Raw genomic sequence first — 23,130 nt, 5'->3', positions numbered from 1 at the left:
GAGAAAGTTGTGGTGAAAGAGTACAGCGGGGATCACCACCATCCCCTGCCGGAGCCTCGTAGAGCTTTCAGGTGTTTTCGCTCAATAAATACTCACAACGCCAGGTCTGGGAATCGAAACCGCGATCCTATGACCGCGAGTCCGCTGCCCTAACCACTGGGCCATTGCGCCTCCTGAAAAAGTTAATACACACAGAAACTGAAACAAACATCTTATTGAATCTGCTAACATTTATATAGGAGGCCATAAGTCAACAATCTGTTGAAGTATTGAATCAAAAGGATCTAACACTTTTAATCCAATCTCTTGTCCCATAAACTAATTTTATTAGTGGGGAGATAACCCAGTTTTTTAATGGCAAATTTTTAATGGGGGTGAGATAACGAAAAAGTACCCAATTCTGAACAGAAGGAAGTCAGTTGATTGCATTGATTCCATACTTAAGTGGTACTTTATTTTATCGAATCCAAAAAGATTTAAACTCAGAACGTAAAGAACCGCAGCAAATACTGCAAAACACTTTATTTTGATGCTCTAACGGTTTTGCCAGCTTATAGCCTTACTATTTTCCTATTAGTTGTTTAAAATTTTTCTCACAAGGCCAGCATTTTTAAGGAAGGTGGGATAGTCGATCCATCGACTTCAGAACTTAACCGGTACTTTATTTTATCGCCCTCAAAAAGGTGAAAGGCAAAGTCGGCCTCAGTGGAATTTGAGTCTAAGTGTTCCAAACTTTGGTACAAGTGCAGCAATTTTTTTGGGGAAGGGCACGTCGATTACATCGACTCCCCTACTTGGGTGGTTGTTTGAGTTATCGTGTTATGTCGCACGTTCGGATGCCTTCTACTCAACTCTACTCTGCCCCTCATGTCTAGGCTCCTCCCTCTATATCTACGTATTGGGCTAGCCTACATCATCGTCTGGGGGGTCTACACAACATATCGATAGACAAAAATCATCCTCGGGGAGATATGAACTAAGAACATTAAAGAACTGGGGCTTAATGCAGCCGAAATAGCTTAATCGAGGCGTTAACGATTCTTGCTAGTTTCCCGCCGGACTACTTTTTAAAATAATGACTTCTAACATAAGCACAGCATCACACATTCTGCAGAAAGGGAGAGAGTCGATTTAATCGGCACCAGTTCATAACTGGTACATGCGTTTATTTGCGTATATGTGTGTGTTTCTATGCTTTTGTGTGTGTGTATGTATACATGTGATGTTCCTGAATGTATTACTATATACGTGTTTATACATATGTGTGTATACTTATATGTACGTGCACGTCTGTGCGTGTGCGAGTGTGTGTGTGTGTGTTGTGTGTGTGTGGTGTGCGTGTGTGTGTGTGTCTGCATGCTTATGTGTCTGAATGTATTACTATATACGTGTCTGTACATATGTGTGTATATTTACATGTACGTGCACGTCTGTGTGTGTATGCGTATATATGTGTGTGTGTGTGTCTGTGTCTGCATGTGTGCGAGTGTGTTTGTATCTGTGTGTATCTGCTTGCATGTGTGTCTGAATGTATTACTATCGATGTGTCCGTACATATGTGTATATTTATATTTACATGCACGGCTATGAGTGTATGCGCACGCGCGCGCGTATGTGTGTGTGTGTGCGTGTGCGAATGTAACTGTGATAGACGGAAATCAACGAACAGTCAGCGTGAATATCAATGACAACAAACAGTGTTTTAGTAAGAAAGTGTAAGAGTGCAAGATACACGCAAAAGAGTGGGTGGCAAAAGAAAGAGAATAAAGAAGGAGGTGGAGAAGAGAAGAATGAGAATAAATGAAACGCAAGAACAACAACTATAGTCTTAAGGAAGATAAGTTCCTTTATTGGCCACAAGGGCTGCACACAGATGGGACAAGTTACAAGGTAGAGCTTTTCTTTTGGGGAGAAAAAAAAAAGGTGGCGTAGGTTTTCGATCAAAAGGGATCGTAAAAGGGAAAAAAGAACAAAAAAAAGAAAAAAAGGAAAAAAAGGAAAAGAAAAAAAGGAAAAAAAGGAAAAGAAAAAAAGGGAAAAAGGGAAAAAGAAAAGAAAAATGAAAAAAATGAAAGAAGGAAGGAAAGAAACAATGAAAAAGAGACCTTCACAAACCAGCAGTAATGTTTGAACGCGTTTCCTTTCTGACTGATATTGATACTAAGGTTCCGTGTTGTTATGAAACTTCACACCCACTCCAAATGCCATACGACACCAGGTATTGATCTCCTATCCATACTTACACACTCCTGTGGATATAGGTTGACTGGTGTGGAAGTCACGAAGTACATGATAGCGTAAGGAGACGGTTCTGCGGTTCTATTGCAAAACACAGCTTACATCAACGCCTATTCAAATTACGTGCTCATGTATGCATATATGTATGTATGCATGTATGTATGTATGAGTGTTTGCATAACTATCTTAGCACATATACATGCACACACTCAAACGGATGTACAAACATACACAGATGCAAATATATATATAGGTACATCTCAACTTACGTCGTTTCGTGTTACTTTTATTTTTTTCGACTTTACGTAAGAAGAAATTGATGGAAAAATATACACTCGAACTCGAGTCGATATATCCGACTTTACGTTGATCTCAGTCGAACATATTTCAAAGCATAAAAACTGAAATAAAACACCTAACAACCAAGACTGAAATCAAATAAAATACGTGAAAATATGTACAAATCTTTTATTAAAACGGATAGAAGCTAACTTCCTTTAATGCACTAAGTTACAATGTTTACACTTATATGGATGTGTGTATAATATATATATATATATATATATATATATATATAATATATATATATACATTGTTGACGCCATAAGAATTTGTGAACTTTCAAGAGAACGTAAATTGTTCGTTTTTGGAAAAGTGTATCTCGAAGCACAAAGCCTTCAACATTTTCTGTCCAAAAGGGATTTTGAACCCAGCATTATTTACATGCGGAGATATACCCATTGTTCCAAATTATATATACAGGGGTTGGAGAAAATAATGGAAACACCTAGCCTCATAGCATCAAAATTTTGATATATGTATAAAACCGTCAAAAGCTTCTTTATTTTTATATATTCGGATTTATTATTTGTGTTGCTTAATATGTTTTTCTAAAATTGCTGTTTCTTTTCAGATATCTTGAGAAAATGGTAATTAAAATTCATTAAAATGACAGATCTATCTGACTTTCAAAGAGGTCAAATTGTTGGTGCTCGTGTAGCAACATTGTTTTTTCATTGCTATCTTCACAGTTTGAGAAAAATATTAAGAATGATCTCGTTTGAGATTACAAATATCTTTGGCTAGTTTAACCTTGTTGTGTCCACTATTATGATTGGTTAGCATCTAAGCGCGGTCTGTCTCTCTACTTACTTCGCGCCAGTGTGTAAACTGACCAATCACGGCTTTCGGATAGGACTTTTTATTTTAGCCATCTTAACTCTTTAAATAAGCTGATCATATCACGATTCATGTCTTTTGACTTAAGACCTTTTAAGGTCTTGGTCGGAGACCACACAGAGCTTACTCAACCATGTTCCAGTTCGAAAGGTAGACGACAACCAAGCCAACCATACTATGAAGACGCTATTGTAAACCAGCGACAGACATAACGTCATCACCAACATCGTCTCCATCTTAGAAGCTTTCAACTTGTACACAAGATAAATACAGATTCAACTCATGCTGTTAGTGTGAAAATCTCACCACGGAAAAACAGTTGCAGTATATATATCTGAAAGAATATCTATATCAAGAGAAAAATATGCACAACAAGTGACTCAACTAATCTCAGCTCCGAGACTCAAATCTTGTATAGAACTCATTATCGTGTACTACATGAACTGGTAAAATAACTCTAAAGTAACTTCATTTAAACACAAAATGTTGAGATTTCTCTTATGCTCTGTTGTATTTGCATAAACCTTATTTCTGTACTTCTTTCATACACACGAACATACAGACACAAGTATTATAAGCATGCATTCATGACACAACACTACGCTAAATATAACACATCACTTTGTACACTGTGAAATAAATCTATCTTCTCTTTATAAAAGTAGAACGGTTTTTGGCGTCCCTTTATACATTTACTTTGGGACTGTATATTAAACAGTATATTATGGCATATATAACATTATATTATGTTATGTTGGGATGCGGCCGGACGCTGTTGAACGAGAGGAGAACAATGTCACCGAAACTCCGCACGTACGGTCGTATTCTAACACTCGTATGGCAGGCGCTTGCATAACGAAAACAGCCGAAATGCTGTGTGTGTATCAAGAAGTACTGTCTCGAAAGTAATGACAGTCTTTGAAAAAGAGAGAATCACCTCTTCGTCGCAACAAAACTCCGGAAACCCACAGCTTTCAGATACGGACTGTTGGACTCTTACGCGAGTTGTTAGAAAGAATCACAAAAGTACAGCTCCCAAAATTACTGAAGAGTTCAATGACCACAACGAGAACCCAGTTTCCACAAAAACTGTTCGCCGGAAGTTGCAGAAAGCCAGATTTCACGGCAGAGCTGCAATCAGAAAACTACTTTCAAAAACAAAGATTGCAAAGTGTTTAGAGTAGAGTAAAAACCTACAGAATTGGTTTCTAGAGCAGTGGAAGAATGTCATTTTCTCGAACGAGTCATCCTTTACCTCATTTCCGAATACCGGCCGAGTATACGTGTGGAGACAGCCAAAAGAACCATTTGACCCAGACTGCCTTCTTCCAACTGTTAAACATGGAGGAGGATCTGTGATGATCTGGGAATGGGGGCTATATCTTGGAAATCCGCTGGCCCAATGGTTTCCCTTCACGGTAGAATTAACAGTCAGGACTTTAAGCATTTTATCTGATCAAATACATCCTATGGTTGCAGAACTGTTTCTGGAAGGAAACACAATATTTCAGGATGATAATGCACCAATACACACAGCTAAAGTTGTTAATGAATGGCACGAGGAACATTCTAGTGAAGTTGAATATCTTATCTGGCCACCACAGTTCCCAGATCTGAATATTATTGAACATTTATGGTGCATTTTAGAAAAACAAGTAAGGAGTCGATATCCTCTACCATCATCACTACAAGAACTGGAGACAGTTTTAGCTGAAGAATGGACAAAATTCCTTTGGAAACAATTCCAACTTTGTACGAATCCATACCTCGTAGAAATCAAGGTGTAATTACAGTCAAAGGCGTTCCTACACCATATTAAAATAAATTTGCTTGAGATTTTAAAATGTTTCCATTATTTTGTCCAACCTCTGTATATATGTGTACACGCATATGTGCACTTATCTTTTACTGTTCTATAAACCCTTTTGTCTCCATAAAAAGAGGTAAAAATTATTTCTTGTCTTATATATATATATATAGATATATATATATATATATATATATATATATATATTCTATATATATATATATATGACGGGCTTCTTTCAGTTCCTGTCTACCAAGTCCACTCACAAGACATCGGTTGGCCCGAGGCTATAGTAGAAGACACTTGCCCAAGGTGCCAGTCTGTTGAAGTGAGCCCGGAACATGTGGTTGGTAAGCAAGCTACTTATCACACGGCCACACCTGCACCCTATATATATGTGTGTGTGTGTGTGTGTGTGTTTGTGTTTGTGTGTGTGTGTATATAAAGTAAATGTAAAGCTACCTCCTCGACTCATGCCGACTCATAATGGCCGATTTCCCGGCTTCAGTGACGTACATATTTCCCACCTGGACGGGACGTCGGTCCGTCGCAGGATGACTCATTTTTGCCAGTTGAGTGGACTGGAGCAACGTGAAATGAAGTGTTTTGCTCAAGAACACAACGTATCACCCGGTAGAGGAATCGAAACTACAATTTTACGATCACAAGTCGAGCACCTTAACCACTAGGCCACGCGTCTCCACATGTTTGTATGAATGTTCCACACAGTTTCCGCCAACCAAATTCACTCACAAGGCATTGGTCATCCCGGGAGCAACAGCCGAAGGCACTCGCCCGAGGTGCCACTCAGTGGGAGCGAACCCGAAACCTTGTAGTTGTAAAACGAGCTACTTAGTCACACTGTCCATGACCACCATCGTCACCTCTTCCATTTCCAGTAACACTATACCAACACCGCAACAGCACCCATCACTACTACTACTACTAAGACCATTACTACATCTAATCACAACACCACAGCCTCTATAACCACTACTAGTAGTACTACTACTAAGACCATTACTACATCTAATCACAACACCACAGCCTCTATAACCACTACCAACATTATCACCAATAACACCACTCCGACTACCACCACCGCCACCACCTCAAATAACATTAACAACACCAACACCCTCATAACGTACTATACAGCCGTAGATATTGATACGATGAGATATAATTTCAATTTTCGTTGGTTCGTTGACAAACGAGGATTATGTTATCTTTGACACCGGATCTTTTTTGTGTGTATTTGTGTAACTAGTGCCTGCCTGGCTGTAGCTGTAGCTGTAGTAGTAGTAGTAGTAGTAGTAGTAGTAGTAGTAGTAGTAGTAGTAGTAGTAGTAGTAGTAGTAGTAGTAGTAGTAGAAAGTGAGGCAGCAGCAGCAGCAACAGCGGTAGATTTTTGGCAATTTTCGGAACCTCCGTATCCGAAAATGGGGTGGTTTTGGCAAAAAAACTTTTTAAATAAACAAATTTGGGAGAAAATGGGAGAAGAACGGGCGGAGGCCTTTCTAGTATAGTAGTAGTAGTAGTAGTAGTAGTAGTAGTAAGTTCAGGAGAATGAGGTGGGGGATTACCAGCTGAAATAGTAGTAGCAGCTCCAGTTGTGCTCTTGTCTGCACTGTGGTTTGCGTTGCAGTTTAAGACGAGGTCAGCTTTGATCGATTACGTCTCAACTTAAAAATGTGGCATATAAAGTATATCTCTAACTAGATTATGCAATATTGTCCTTCATTTTTTCGTGGGTTTTTTTTTTAAAAAGATGTAGGGAAGTAGTCGCAGGAAGATGTAGAAAGAGTTATTAGCAGTTATTTCTAGCAGGTCAGGGACCACATAGAGGCTCCATGTTTGACACGTATTATTGTTGAGGATGAATTACTGGTGGTGGCAAGGTGTGCGAACTGACAGAGTCGTTAACGCGTCGGACAAAATGCGCAGCAGCATTTATTCCTGCCCTTTAGGTTCTGAGTTCAAATTCAGGTTCTGAGGTCGACTTTGCTTTACGTCTTTTCGAAGTCGGTAAAATAAGTGCCAGTTAAACACTGGGGTCGATGTAACCGACTAGCACCTCACCACTCACCGAAAGTTTCAGCCCTTACGCCTATAGTAGAAAGAGACGGTGGTGAAAATATGTTATATTCCCGCCATGCTAAACAGTTTTGTTTGCCGTATACATGATCTAATCAATAAGTACCCGGACTGTTGCCATAGTAACGAAGCTAAAGCACACAGAGTGAAGCTGTTTGGCACAAATTGACCTTGAACTTTTGCTGCGCATGCACATTAAGTTTTAACGTTGTAGCTCACTTTCACTGTTTAAGGCAATGCTTGGAAGGAACGTGTGTAGCATGTGATTGTCGTATTGATTATGACAAAGAAAGTTGAGCAGAGAATCTGCCATCAAATTTTGCCAAAAGCTTGGCGATACCTGTTCACAAGCCTACACAAAGTTTTCAAAAAGTTTTCATCTTTCTCAACACAATCAAGGAGATCTTGTGCAACTGAAACCCGACTGTCTTTTTGGTCAGCTGAAAGCAGTTTTGGCACAAATTTGATAACCATGCATCTCATAGCCAAATATTCAGCGATCAGGGACTGAACTGAACCGTAATTGATCTGCACATCCTCTGAAAACTCATGATGGTGATTCGACGATTTCTCCTCACAGCTGCACGCACATCTACGATGTCTTTCTGAGTTCTGCTGGTTGCAGGTCTCCCAGAACGTTCATCAATATCGACATTGTTTTCAACCATCTTAGAAACGTTTGAACCTTTCGTACACTTATGTGTGACTCATACATTCCTCTCTATACATTTTCTACAACTTTGCGTAAGCCTCTGAGTAGGTATCGCTATGACAACTTCCTCTGTCATGATCAATGTGACAATGCTATACACCTTCCTACCAAGCACTACTATAAACAGCGGAAGAGAGCTAGAACGTCAAAACTTAGTGCGCATGCACAGCAAAGTTTCAAGGACAATTTTTGGCAAGCGACTTCATTTTGCGTGCTTTACCTTTGTTACTATGGCGACAGTCCGGATACTTATTGATCAGACCTCGTACACACACACTAAAGCATACACACATTCTTTACATAAATAAACAGCTAAATAAAGGTTTAGCTCGTCTTACGAGTCGCTACATTAGAATTTTACAATATATATATAAAGAAAGCTTCTCATTGTGATTACTTTAGGGTGGAGTATTTTAGATAACATTATCAGGCTGATAATATAAAACAAAGGATCAAATTATTTGAACAGTCTGTTTGTAAAATTCTACTTACCACGTTCATGTATTTATGCATATAATATATGTGTATGCGTATGTGTGTATACGTACATTATACATGTGTGTGTATGCGTGTATATGTGCTTGTGTTTGTGTGTGTGTACGTATACATGTGTATATACATACATATATATGTGTGTGTGCGTGTGTGTATGTGTGTGTGTGTGTGTGTACGTATACATGTGTATATGCATACATATATATGTGTGCGTGCGTGTGTGTATGTGTGTGTGTGTATGTGTGTGTGTGTGTGTACGTATACATGTGTATATGCATACATATATATATGTGTGTGCGCGTGTGTTTATGTGTGTGTGTGTGTGTGTGTGTGTGTGTGTGTGTAAGTGTGTAGACACATGCTACACTAGCCAACTTAACACAGCAGTACCTTCACTCCCAACACTAGCGCTAGCGGTACCAGCTCAAATGCCATCTACGACGATCTTGATATCTACTATATCTCTGTAGCCAGCGCGCTTGCTGCTTTGATCTTATCAGCGTCACTGTGGTGATTACAGGCAACGTATCAGTATCAGAAGTACTTACAATAATAATGGCAGTTATATTGATGTTATAATGATCGATAGAGGGAGAATGCTTTGGTTAGTAGCTGCGAGGGGAAATTCGGCAGTGACAAGATGTTAATAGTAACTGAAATGTAATCCTGCCAGTCAGTTTACCGATACGCGTGTGCAATTTACACAGTATAAAATACCAACTTTTCTACATTCTATACATACGCACACACAGACACATGCACTTTCTCTCTCTCTCACACACACATACACACATACACATATATATGTATATAAATATATATGTGTGTGTGTATAAAAGAGAGATGACAAAGGACTAAATGAGTGTCTAAATAACTTTATTTATTCCTTTTTCATCTCTCTTTCTTATTTCCGCTCTATACGCGACCAACACTTCGTTCAGAAACATTCGTACATTGAGTTCTACATCGGGTTATTGCTCTCTCAATGCCTAGGCGATATATATATATATATATATATATATATATATATATATATATATATACTCTTTTACTCTTTTACTTGTTTCAGTCATTTGACTGCGGCCATGCTGGAGCACCACCTTAATCGAGCAACTCGACCCCAGTACTTATTCTATCGGTCTTTTTTGCCGAACCGCTAAGTGACGGGGACGTAAACACACCAGCATCGGTTGTCAAGCAATGCTAGGGGGACAAACACACACACACAAACACAATCACACACATACATATATATATATATATATATATATATATATATATATATATATACGACAGGCTTCTTTCAGTTTCCGTCAACCAAATCCACTCACAAGGCATTGGTCGGCTCGGGGCTATAGCAGAAGACACTAGCCCAAAATGCCACGCAGTGGGACTGAACCCGGAACCCGGTTAGCAAGCTACTTACCACACAGCCACTCCTGCGCTATATATATATATATATATATCTATATATATAAAATCATCAAAAATTAATTTACGAAGGAGTCATTAATTCTATTATTATTCAATGTAACTATTTTAAAAATGATAATAACAGAATCAATGACACAGGTGATAGCAGGCCAAAAACTAGCATTAAATAGTCGATGGATTAAGATTAATCAAAGGACATACTAAGTATGTCTACCTGCTTGAAATAACAGTCAAAACTCTTATTACATCGCCCAAAATACACTGATGAAAACTACAGAAATCAAACGAAGGCAAAAATCAGGTTAAGATTATTTTACACTGGTAGCTGTTGTGATTTCGGCGCGAAACGAATCAGTTGCAGCACAGACTTCGAAGCGATGGGTTGGGAGTCTCTAATCATGGTAACGCGTGCTGAAGAAGCTAAGATTTATTTTACCAATGCAGAAACCGGTCCACGTGAGTCCAATACTTAAATGTATGTTAGTAGATTGTCTTAACCTGATTTTGCCTTCGTTTGACTTCTGTAGTTTTCATCAGTGTATTTTTGGCGATTTAATAAGACTTTTGACTGTTATTTCAAGCAGTTAGACATACCAGTTTGTCCTTTGATTAATCTTATATATATATATATATATAAATTAGAGAAAAACCACTATTATGCAATTCAAAAGATGATAGACATAAACCAAATCATAAATACAAAATATAATATATATTTTTTAAAACATATAACTAAATCACAAAAAGTATAAAAATGAATAATCAATAAATAATAAGTAAAAAAAACTACGTACGTTTCATGGCTATAATTAAATTAGAATTACAATTAAATTAGATTTAATCGAAAATCAATTGAATTTAAAATTATAGTCACTTTTCAGGTTAACAATAATAACAATAATAGTTAAATAAATAAGCAAATAGAGTTAAACAATATTTATAAAAGAAATAAAACAATGATTTTTATTATAGAAGAAACTCTATTAACTAAATTTGAAACTTAAAACATAAGGACCAGTTGCCAACTATACATTTATTATGTTGAATATTTAAGGTAAAAAAAATAAAGTAAATAGATAGAAAAATGTATTTATCTGAGAAGATATAAATTAGCTTAATAAAACATTAATAAACTATAGAATATCTTTAACCTAGTTATACTTTAATATTTAATTACCAAACTATTTAACAAAACAATCGCTCTTAATATTCTTAGATGTTAGTTCATATATAATAATTATAAAATAATAAATATATATATAAAAATTAAACGATAAGTTATATGTTTTTACTTTAGAATTTTCATAAATATTTTCGAAAGATATCTAAAATATTTATGTAAGTAATAATTGGACTAATTTATTTTATTATTTATATGTTTATTGATGGAAAAAATATGGATTTTAATTAATATAATTGTTGATTATGATTTAGATACTTATTTTTATATATATATTTATTATTTTATAATTATTATATATGAACTAAAATCAAAAATATTAAGAGTGATTGTTTTGTTAAATAGTTTGGTAATTAAATATTAGAGTTTGGAAGCACTCCGTCGGTTACGACGATGAGGGTTCCGGTTGATCCGAATCAACGGAGCAGCCTGCTCGTGAAATTAACGTGTAAGTGGCTGAGCACTCCACAGACACGTGTACCAATAACGTAGTTCTCGGGGATATTCAGCGTGACACAGAGAGTGACAAGGCCGGCCCCTTGAAATACAGGTACAACAGAAACAGGAAGTAAGAGTGAGAGAAAGTTGTGGTGAAAGAGTACAGCAGGGATCACCACCATCCCCTACCGGAGCCTCGTGGAGCTTTTAGGTGTTTTCGCTCAATAAACACTCACAACGCCCGGTCTGGGAATCGAAACCGCGATCCTATGACCGCGAGTCCGCTGCCCTAACCACTGGGCCATTGCGCCTCCACAAAAATATTAGAGTATAACTAGATTAAAGATATTCTATAGTTTAACATGGCCGCAATACAATGAAACTAGCTCTCCATCGGTTACAACGAGGTGTTCTAGTTTATCCGATCAACGAAGCAGGCTGTTCCACAAACACACGTGCCCTTAATGTAGTTTCTAGAGATTCAGCGTGACAAAGAATTGGGACAAGGCTGGGGCCCTTGGAGAAAAGAGATACTACACATTTTTATCTGCGGAGTACACAGGAGCGCCGCCGGAAATACTACACGTTTTTGCCTGCGGAGTGGACACAAACACGTCGTCGGGAATCGACGTCACGACCTTACGATCTAAAGCCGAAAACTCCAACCACTAGGAACACATACAGACCAGTGACTGATGCAAGTAAAAGGAAGATTATCATCTGTAACTCTATATATGTATATGTCAGGCAAAATGATCTGACACATTTGTAGTTTAAATATAAGGCATTGTTTTTCGTTCCTTTTTCAGTTGCTGCCATGAATTGGACTGGTGAGCATCGCGCTTTCATTGTGGAAACGTTTATCAAAACAAACGATTCTGTAACTGCAACACAAAGAGCGTTCCGTTTGCACTTCAATCTTGGTAGACATGATCCCGTACCAGCTCGAAACACGATCTTGTTATGGGTTACCAACTTCAGAGCTACTGGATCTGCATTGAAACGAAAATCAACCGGCCGACCTCGCACCGCCAGAACTTAAAGATGCAATTCGTCAAGAAATTACTGCCATTCCACATGAAATGACCCGCCGAGTTATTGACAACTTTCGTGAAAGCCTTCGACAGTGTGTGGACAATAATGGATCCCATTTGACTGATTTAATTTTTAAAACATAATGAAACAAAATGGCATTATATGTACTTTTTAAAAATAAAAACACATTTTTTGTTTCTTTACTTCATTTGCCTTTTATTTAACCTAGAAATGTGTCAGATCATTTTGCCTGACCCTGTAGTATCGTCCTTACTACAAACAATCAGACCGGCTGACACGCAGGCAGACCGGCTTGCGGGCGAGCAGACAGACAGGGAATGAAATTGAAGAAAGCCTGGTGAGTTTAACAATGTCACTATTCCAGTCGTAAAGATAATGTGACACGAACATTATTCTGACAGAACATTATTCCAACTGGCAAAAGTGTCGATTACTCTCACCTCCCCGATCATCGTCCCTCGTAGTGTTTTATCAAGCCATGTAAGTTTGTTTATCTAACTATGTATATATATATTATATAAATATATATATTAATATATATTATATATATATAAACACATACATACATACACACATATAGATATATATATATAATATATATATATATACACCACATATATGTGTGTATGTTTATGTATATATATGTGTGTGTGTGATCCATGTATATGTATGTGTATATATGTAGATATATACATGTGTATATATATATGTATATATATATAATATATATATATTTCTTTACTACCCACAAGGGGCTAAACACAGAGGAGACAAACGGATTAGTTGAATTACTCGACCCCAGAGCGTAACTGGTACTTAATTTATCGACCCCGGAAGGATGAAAGGCAAAAGACCTGACCTCGGCGGAATTTGAACTCGGAACGTAACGGCAGACGAAATACCACTAAGCATTTCGCCCGGCGTCTAACGTTTCTGCCAGCTCGCCGCCTTCTTAATATATAATATATATATATGCGTGTGTGTGTGTACATATGTGTGTGTTCATGCGCGTGCGTGTGTGTGTGAAGGCACGTGGCCTTGTGGTCAAGGTGTTGTAGCCACGACCTTACTGTCGTGGTTTCGATTCCCAGAACAGTGGTGCATTGTGTTCTTGAGCAAAACACTTCACCTCACGATACTTCGGTCCACATAGCTGTAAATAGGAATCCCTGCAATGAACCGTCATCCTGCAGAGCGGATAGAATATAGGCCTGCCCTGGCCTATCTGTCGATCCAACGTCACTTGTTCTTACTGTGGTCGATACAGTTGTAAATAAACACCACGCACACACACACACATACTTACATACATACATATATATATATATATGCATGTATGTATATTTATATATATATATAAATATATATATATATATATAACACACACATATATAAGATACAAAATGGGAAAAGAACGCAAAACATCCGGACAACTAGGTAATACAAAAGGATATAACAAAACATCCAGATAGACGATACAAAAAAACAAGGACGGGTCATTCGAAGCCTTTTATCCTCAGTCAAGAACCGGATCATCCTCGCAATTTCGGCTTGCGAGGATGATCCGGTTCTTGACTGAGGATAAAAGGCTTCGAATGACACGTCCTTGATTTTTTGCATCATCTATCTGGATGTTTTGTTGTCCGTTTTTGTATCATCTAGTTGTCCGGATGTTTTGCGTTCTTTGTCCCATTTTGTATCTTATATATGTGTGTATATATATATATATATATATAATATATATATATATTATATATATATATATATTATATACGAAAAGAAATGGAGACTTACGATTGACATATTCTAATTTATTAACATAATATTATATTATTATAATATAAATAATATATTATATTATAATGTAATAAATATTAGAATTGCAGCCTGGTTTCCTTGTATTGGATTTTAATTCATATATATATATATATATATATATATTATATATATATATATATATATCCCTTCTCGGGATCTTTCCTTCTCCTTGTTTCCGACGAAGAGCTCCGCTCGAAACGTTAATCCCTCCTTTTTCCTTCTTTCCTGAGCGTCCAATAATACTTTATTTGTTCCACGTCCTCGCGTTGCTGTGTTTTTTTTGTGTTTTCTTGTTTGGATTAACTATATATATAATATAATAATATATATAATATATATATTATATATATATATATATATATATATATATATATATATTATATATATATACATACATACATACATACATACATACTACATACATACATACATACATACATACACGCACGCACACATTCACCCGTAAATACAGGACCTGTCAAACATGCTTAATTTAAGAGCCACATGCAATAAATATCGGATGCTTGAGAGCCGCAGGACATTTACCTACATGTTTGTCTAATTATATGCACATTTGATTACATGAAAAATAAATTTATATATGTACTATAAAAAGAAACACACGTATGCACTAATATTTATTCATGAACATTGTTTTTTTTTAAGTGCTAATTTGTATTAATTTCAGTAATTAGCAAGTTCATATATATTTTATGTGTGTGTGTGTACTCTTTTACGCTTTTACTTGTTTCACCCATTTGACTGTGTCCATGTTGGAGCACCGGCTTTCGTCAAGCAAATCGACCCCAGGACTTATTCTTTGTAAGCTTAGTACTTATTCTATCGGTCTCTTTTGCCGAACCGCTAAGTTACGGTGCCGTAAACACACCAGCATCGGTTGTCAAGCGATGTTGCGGTACAAACGCACACACGCGCACACACACACACACACACACACACACACACACACACACATATATTAACATATATACGACAGGCTTTCAGTTTCCGTCTACCAAATCCACTCACAAGGCTTTGGTCGACCTGAGGCTATAGTAAAAGACACCTGCTCAAGGTGCCACGCAGTGGGACGAAACCCGGAACCATGTGGCTGGTAAACAAGCTACTTACCACACAGCCACTCCTACGCCTATCAAATGTTTTTCTTAAATCTTGACTGATAATTGTTTTAACTATACTGTGTGCATTTAATATCGTAATGAACTGCGGAAACATCGAAGAAATATATACGAATTTACATTTCAGTAACCTTAGAGCTAGATTCTCTCCCCACAACCTCCACTCAGGCACTACAGACCCATTTATCTTTTCTCTCATTGTTCATGTTATGGCAAGCCATTAAGGCCTCGCATTAACAACAACAACAACAACAACCAGTCTTTTCTTTCCATACGGTCGGTGCTCTACTATGCCCTCATATTCTTCGGTCCTCGTTCTAAACATAAGACACTGCAGTTTTTTGTTTCCCATTACATAGACCCTCGGGAATTCCCTTTTTGCGTATGACTTTCCTGTAATCGTCTACGTGAATAAAGCGGAGCATTTAGCAGCCTAAATCTCAGACTTCGTTGGGTTTACGAATTTCATGAACATTTCCCGTGTCTCCAAAACCTAGCTATTACAAAACATCACAACAAAATAAGATGGGAGAAAATAAAGTAGGACTACTTTAAAGAAACGATTGCAGTGTAGAAAAGACACGTTAGCCATATAGAAACACACAAAGACCTTTAATTTCACTTAAACATTTACTGTTTGCAACATGGTGTCAAAATTCTCGTCGTTCGAACTGCAGTCAGATTACTGAGAAATTTGTGCTGTGTTGCGACTTCGTGTGACGAAACTTTTTGTCATCTTATTACAAACGATAAATGCTAAAGTGAAGTTCACGGTCTTAGTGGGTTTCTGAATGGTCTAATTTGTTTCTTCCACGCTGCAATCGTTTTAGTTTCAATACACGATCTCAAATCATAACACTCGCCATATCTACTTCTCCGTATCTAAAAGAAGACATATGTGTATCATTGACGAGACGTCTGCTGATCCACAGCCCAAAATACACTTCCGGTTTTATATTTACAATAGGATATGTGGTATTCCGACTGGATAAAAACGAAGTTCCACTGCTCCAAAATCCATACGCTATGAGTAATCACGGCAACGGGAACAATCAAAAGTCTGCAATGAAGGTTTAAGCAAAGACTGACGAAGAGAGTAAGACACTTTGCGTTACAACCTTGTCGTTATACAGATGGCCAGGCAGAATAAACCTTAATATTTCAACCAGGAAGAAACATTCATACAAAGATGGTAGACGAATACAGAAGGTATCTTGAATGTGAAGGTGGCCTGATCAGTTAGAATTGGTAACCAAATATCTCTTAAAAGGAAGGATAGCCCGAAATAGATAATGATTAAAATACTTTTGACATTATAGTGCTCAATTGACCGAGATAGATAGAATGCTCAGCAACAATGCTGTTTGCTAGCAAGCATGCAGAATCATTAGTGCGTCGTACAAAATGTGTTGCAAAATTTATTTGAGCTTTACGTTCTGAGTTCAAATCCTGCCGAGGTTACCTTTGCTTGTCATTCTTTCGGGGTCAATAAAATGCAGTACCATTCAATTACTGAGATAGATTTAATCGACTTGCCTCCTCCCTCAAAATTGTCATCCTTATCCAAAGATTTGAATCGTTTATTATTTCGGAATCAAATAAAGCAATTGCATCGTCGTGGAAAAGTGTTAGTAACTACGGTTGCAGAAGTGCGACAAAAAGAAGTGAAAATATAACATACTTCGAGTGTGATTAAGTGACACTTTGACGCTGTGATTGCTTCAGTTTCGACGCATGCTCTCATATTAAGTCACTTGCTTCACAAGTACAACTCCGAAATAATGGTTTCAAATTTGGACACGAGACCAGGTATTTCGGGTGGTGGGTAAGTCGATTACATCGACCCCAGTGCTTGACTGGTACTTTTTTCCTCGACCCTGAAAGGATGAAAGACAAAGTCGACCTCGACGGAATTTGAACTCAGAACGTAAAGGCGGGCGAAATGCCGCCAAGCATTTTAGCCTGCGTGCCAACGAATCTGCCAGCACGCCACCTTACAACAGCGAAATAATAAAACAATAAATGTAGCAAATTTTTATATTTGAAAAATCAATTAAGTATCCGATTTAGTCAATCCTTAAAGTGCTAAGGCAAGGATTAGGGTCATTCTTATAGGAGGATAAAATTCACACCAGAGAAGGATCCACTATAAAGTTACACGGACAGCTTAATATAGCAGTCAAATCTCCCCCCATTTACACTCGACTGTCTTGAAAATACTTGGAAGACATGTTACTAGATACGTAGATCATTACATATGAAAAGACAGGATGGCCATTGCTGGAAAGGCTTTAATCATGGATCAACTGGAGCAGGGCAGAATTTAGATAAACAACTACAAAAACAATATAGAAAAGTAATATATCATATCACATTTGTTTCGAAATTGCAATTTCACCACGAACTGTCATGGCCACTTCTCCAAACAAACCAACTTCCTGTTGTTTTTATAAGCTTATTTATGTTATACTTTCTAACCCATCATGGCTGCTAAAGCAAATATGTGCGTACACGGTTTGTCTCAAATGTTGTACCTATCAAGAAAAATCCATGGTAAAAAGAAAATTATGCTCTTATCAAAAATGTTTTAGTAGAAAGCTACTGTCTTATATATTTTACATTTTTAATCTATATATTTATTTACATATTATTTTAAATTTATGGCGACAGCTATGAAGTCAACTTATGTTTATGCTCATACAGACAGATCATAAAGCAAATACATACTCATACACAAACCTAATATTGGTATGTGTATATGTGTGCGTGTTTGTATATATGCGCCTGTATGTGTAAATGCCTTCATTTATGTATGAAGTTATGTATAGTAACCATTTTCATGCTAACAATCTCACCATATTTAAACGTATATCTCTAGATTGTGGTTTCAAACCTTATCAGGAACATTTTTGATTGCATGCATATGCAATATATATATATGTATGTATGTATGTATGCATGTATGTATGTGTGTATATATATATATATATATATGTGTGTGTGTGTGTGTGTGTGTGTGTTATAAGGAGCTGACCACAAGGAAAAGGCTACAGCGTAAACAAAGCGATTTAAGGATGTTGCAAAAAACGGTATTAAAGTTCTGGAGATAGATTTGGATAACTTAAAAGCATTACCGTAAACCCGGGCATCATAGAGCAAAATTGTCAAGAATAGATTTGATATCTATGAGCAAAGCCACTGAAGCGCGCTGCTCTGAAACGACCACTCTGTACGCAAGACTCGAGTGCAATGGATTCAGGAATCCAATTGGAATTGAAGTACAGTTGTCTCAAGGACTGTATTTGTCAACCACTTAAATTCACATGAACCAAGGAGAAATCAAGCATCCTATGAGATAGTTCTGCCTCTGACCTCTATGGCACATTTGTAATGAGTGTTGATTAATTAGCGCTATAGCGCCCCCACCCCCACCCACCGTTTCATGTTTCTGCCCGTCAATCAGATGAGTATTCCATCATTCTTAGTTTGATCCATGAATTAGCCGTGCAGTTCCATTTCTTTCCATCTACTTGTCTATTTCTTCTAGAAATCTCCTACTGTTTCAGTAGCTTTAGACTCAGTAAGCTTGCGGTATTTATTCCGGATGTGTACATTTCTGAGTCCAATTACCGCCTGGGTCCACTTTGTTTTATTTCTCCGAAGTTGATAAGATTAAGTACCAGTGAAATACTGAAGCCGATGGTATCGACTAACGCCTCCCTCATAATAGCTGGCCTTGTGCCTATTTCAGAAATTATTATTACTAATTTTTTAGAGTGATAAATAATTGCTAGTTGAACACTGGGGTCGATTACATCGATTTGACTTACTACTGGATAGGAGTATAACAGCTACACCCGTTTCCCAAGCCATGTTGAGCCAGTGTGGCAGAGTAGGCTCATCAAGCTAGTATAATCACGAGCATAAATCCACGGCATCCACGCCAGGCCGTGGTTGGTGCAGAGAACATGCTGAGGCCTTCGTCCTGCAGTGGACTTAACATAGGTAAACCAATTCAATTCATTCCAAATAATTAGGATCGTTAGAGTATCAGACAAACTGTTTCATGGTAATTTGTTCTGACTTTATTTTATGAGTTCGAATCCCGTCGATATCAACTTTGCCTTATACTTTTATGCTTCGTTTAAAGACAATACCAAACAAGTACTGGGAACATTTTAATTCACAGCTTCGGCCCCCTCATATTGCTGATCAAGAGCCTAAATTAGGAACTATTATCATCACCTTCTATCTTTTTTGTTTTATCTGTTTCAGTCAGTAGATTGAGGCCATGCTGGGGCACCATTTGAAGAATTATAGTCGAACGAATCAGATTTAGTATTTATTTTTATTTTTTAAACCTGGTGCTAATTCTATTTGTCTCTTTTATCGAACCGCTAAATTACGGGTGTTAGTATGAGTGTATGTATGTAGATAGATAGACGGATAGACAGATAGACAGACAGATAGATAGATAGATAGATAGATAGATAGATAGATAGATAGATAGATAGATAGATAGATAGATAGATGACGGGCTTCCGCACATTTTCTGTCTATCAACTTCATTCACAAGGCATGGATTGACTTGAGCTATAATAGAAGACCCTTGCTTCAGGCGACGCAGAGTGGGACTGAACACGAAACCACGTGGTTGCAATGCGAACTCCTTAGCCACACAGCTATGCCTGTACCTTTGAGCATGTTTTTTTCCTATCATGAATGTACGCACCAAACATATAAGTATAATTATTAATACATCATTATTTTAGGTAACCAACCTTTTGTGTGCATATGTGAAAAGCAGCATAACAGAAAGCGAGGGGAATGTAAAAAGAAATAAACTTGGTTTTCCTGAATTACCGAAACGAATAATCTTATATTCTCGAATTTTTGTGGCATGATGAAATGAAACGACAGCTAGGAAATTGCATCTTTTCAAAATGTACTTGACTTTTATACATCATTACATCTTATAATATATATTTGGTCCTTTAAATCATCTTAAACTTTTGTCACGGGACATACATACATTTCCATTCAAAATTTCTTTACCGAAAATTTTCAAACAACCGTACTTTTCCCGTTTTTTACTTTTACAAATGAATTTAATTTTTTAAGATTAATAAATTATTTAACAATATTTTTTTAATGATGGTGTTGAAAATTGAAATCCCTTTTCAAGGTCTAACATGCTAAAACAACACATTTGTAAATAAATAAATGCAAAAATTTTTATAAATTTCAAAATGATTTACTTCAGATGTTTTGATTTTCTTTTCGACCGCATTAGTGTGTTGTATTATGTTACACTGGTGGATTGGTGCGTGATGCGATATACAATGCAAGCCGATAATAATAATAATAATAATAATAATAAATATTAATAATAATAATAATAATAATAATAATAATAATAATAATAATAATGATGATGATGATGATGATGATGATGTTGATGATGATGATGATGATGATGATGATGATGATGATGATGATGATGATGATGAAGAGAATTATTTCAAACATTGAAGCAGCAGGAATTAAATGTCACAGTGAATGAGTGAATTTTGCTATTTCACTGAATGTTGAGAACCACTCCATTAATGCCACACTTTTACAAAAAAATATTTAACACTTGCCTAAAGCGAGGAATGTTCTCAACGGCAAAGAGCAGTTAATACGGCCTATATACAGGTCAAATATGGATCAGTTCAAATATCTGAATCTATCTAAGCGTGCATTTACTCGCAACACAACTTTCGCACGTCTACTATAATATAATGAATCCTTGACTGTGCAATGCATTTTCATGATTTTGTCCGTAACGCCATGCATGACTCTTAATTTGCCTTGCCTTCATAGGTTCTGAGTAATATAACGCTTTCTTTTCATAAGTCCTAAGTTGCTCTGATGGTTGAAAAAATTGGGAATATGCTTCATATTAGATGCATGTACGTCGTGAGATTCTCAGAAAAGGCAAAGGGTTAAAATCGAAAACTCTAAAATTTTACAAATGAATCGATGCCGAAAATAAAAGCATCTTATTCGAATAAAGGTTTATATTCCTTACTCTCTGTATTCCATTTTATCATTATTATATATTACATACCGTAAATCCTCGAGTATAATCCGCATTTTTTCCCCAAAATTTAAAGGTCAAAATCCCTAGTGCGTACTATATACGAGGTTAAAATTGAAAAATATTTTCTAAGCAATGTCCGAGTCTCTATTTGCTGTCCGGCAATGTTTATTCAGACGCATTTTGTGATGTCGGGCGTGAAAATACCTTAAGCTAAGCCTGGAAGCAATGAAGTCATAAAAGAATCATCCATAACTTGCAGTACGCAACATTTATTAAAATAAAAGTATTCAGAACACAGAATAACATGTAATAAAAACAATTTGCAAATATATTTACATTCTCATATAACAGTTAAAAACATCACCATTATTGTATTACGCATGCGCGGAAGTGTTTGTTCGACTAGGTGCTGCTGGCTTAATTACGCACGACTCAAGTTAGAGAAGGGGTGCGTATTATACACAAGGTTTAGGTTTTTCAGAGGTACAACACCCTAAAAATCCCCTGCGTATTATACTCAAGGGCGAACTATACTCGAGGATTTACGGTACTATATATGTGCACGCTTATTATATTATATATACGTGTAGGTATATTACTATTTCGTTAATTACACATACACACACTAGTGTTGAGAGATGCAGTGAACTGCTTGAGGTTTTAGTGCTGTGAGGTATTCCATCAACGAGTGATCAGACTGATTATTTAGACAAATGCTATCCACTGCACTGACTTCAGTAACTGACTGCTTCTTATTTTATCGCCCATGGGAAAACGAAAAATTAGGTAAATTTCGGTTGGATTAAACTTAGAGCGAAATGAATGAGTGTGTGTTGCGCCCGCGTTCGATTGTGCATGTATACAGAAATAGAGACGGGTAACGATGCTCGATTGTGCGTATGTATGGTTACGTGTGCGTTGGTGCCAAGCTCAAAAGGTGGATCTGACTAAATAATGGCTTTAAATTTTAGCACCAAGTCAGCACTTTTCAGGAGAGGAGTCGATTACATCGATCCCAGTGTTCAACCAATAATTATTTTATCGACGCCGAAAGGATGAAAGGCAAAGATGATCTTGGTAGGATTTGATCTCAGAACCTAAAGACATGTGAAATGTCGCTATGCTTTTTTTATCCGGTGTGCAAATGATTCTGTCAAGCTCGCTGCATTGGTCTGATTCAATAATATCTACTATTTCTTTACTACCCACAAGGGGCTAAACACAGAGGGGGACGAACAAGGACAGACAAACAGATTAAGTCGATTATATCGATCCCAGTGCGTAACTTGGTACTTATTTAATCGACCCTGAAAGGATGAAAGGCAAAGTCGACCTTGGCGGAATTTGAACTCAGGACGTAGCGACAGACGAAATACGGCTACGCATTTCGCCCGGCGTGCTAACGTTTCTGCCAGCTCGCCGCCTTATTCAATAATATATACGTTTAGTACA

At 37.0% G+C, this 23,130-nt stretch overlaps 1 long non-coding RNA gene across 1 annotated transcript; it reads left to right on the top strand.

Annotated features, from left to right (window-relative positions):
- Window positions 1–1,489: 1,489 nt before the first annotated feature.
- Window positions 1,490–12,725, top strand: LOC118766454. The gene is made up of 3 exons (XR_005002388.1): window positions 1,490–1,500; window positions 11,541–11,547; window positions 12,390–12,725. It is a non-coding gene; the product is annotated as an uncharacterized LOC118766454 (long non-coding RNA).
- The last annotated feature ends 10,405 nt before the right edge of the window (window positions 12,726–23,130 follow it).

This window comes from Octopus sinensis, linkage group LG1 (assembly GCF_006345805.1).
Source record: "Octopus sinensis linkage group LG1, ASM634580v1, whole genome shotgun sequence".
Taxonomy (NCBI): Eukaryota; Metazoa; Mollusca; class Cephalopoda; order Octopoda; family Octopodidae; genus Octopus; species Octopus sinensis.
The sequence above is the reverse complement of the archived record's forward strand: the minus strand, read 5'-3'. Positions and strand labels throughout refer to the sequence as shown.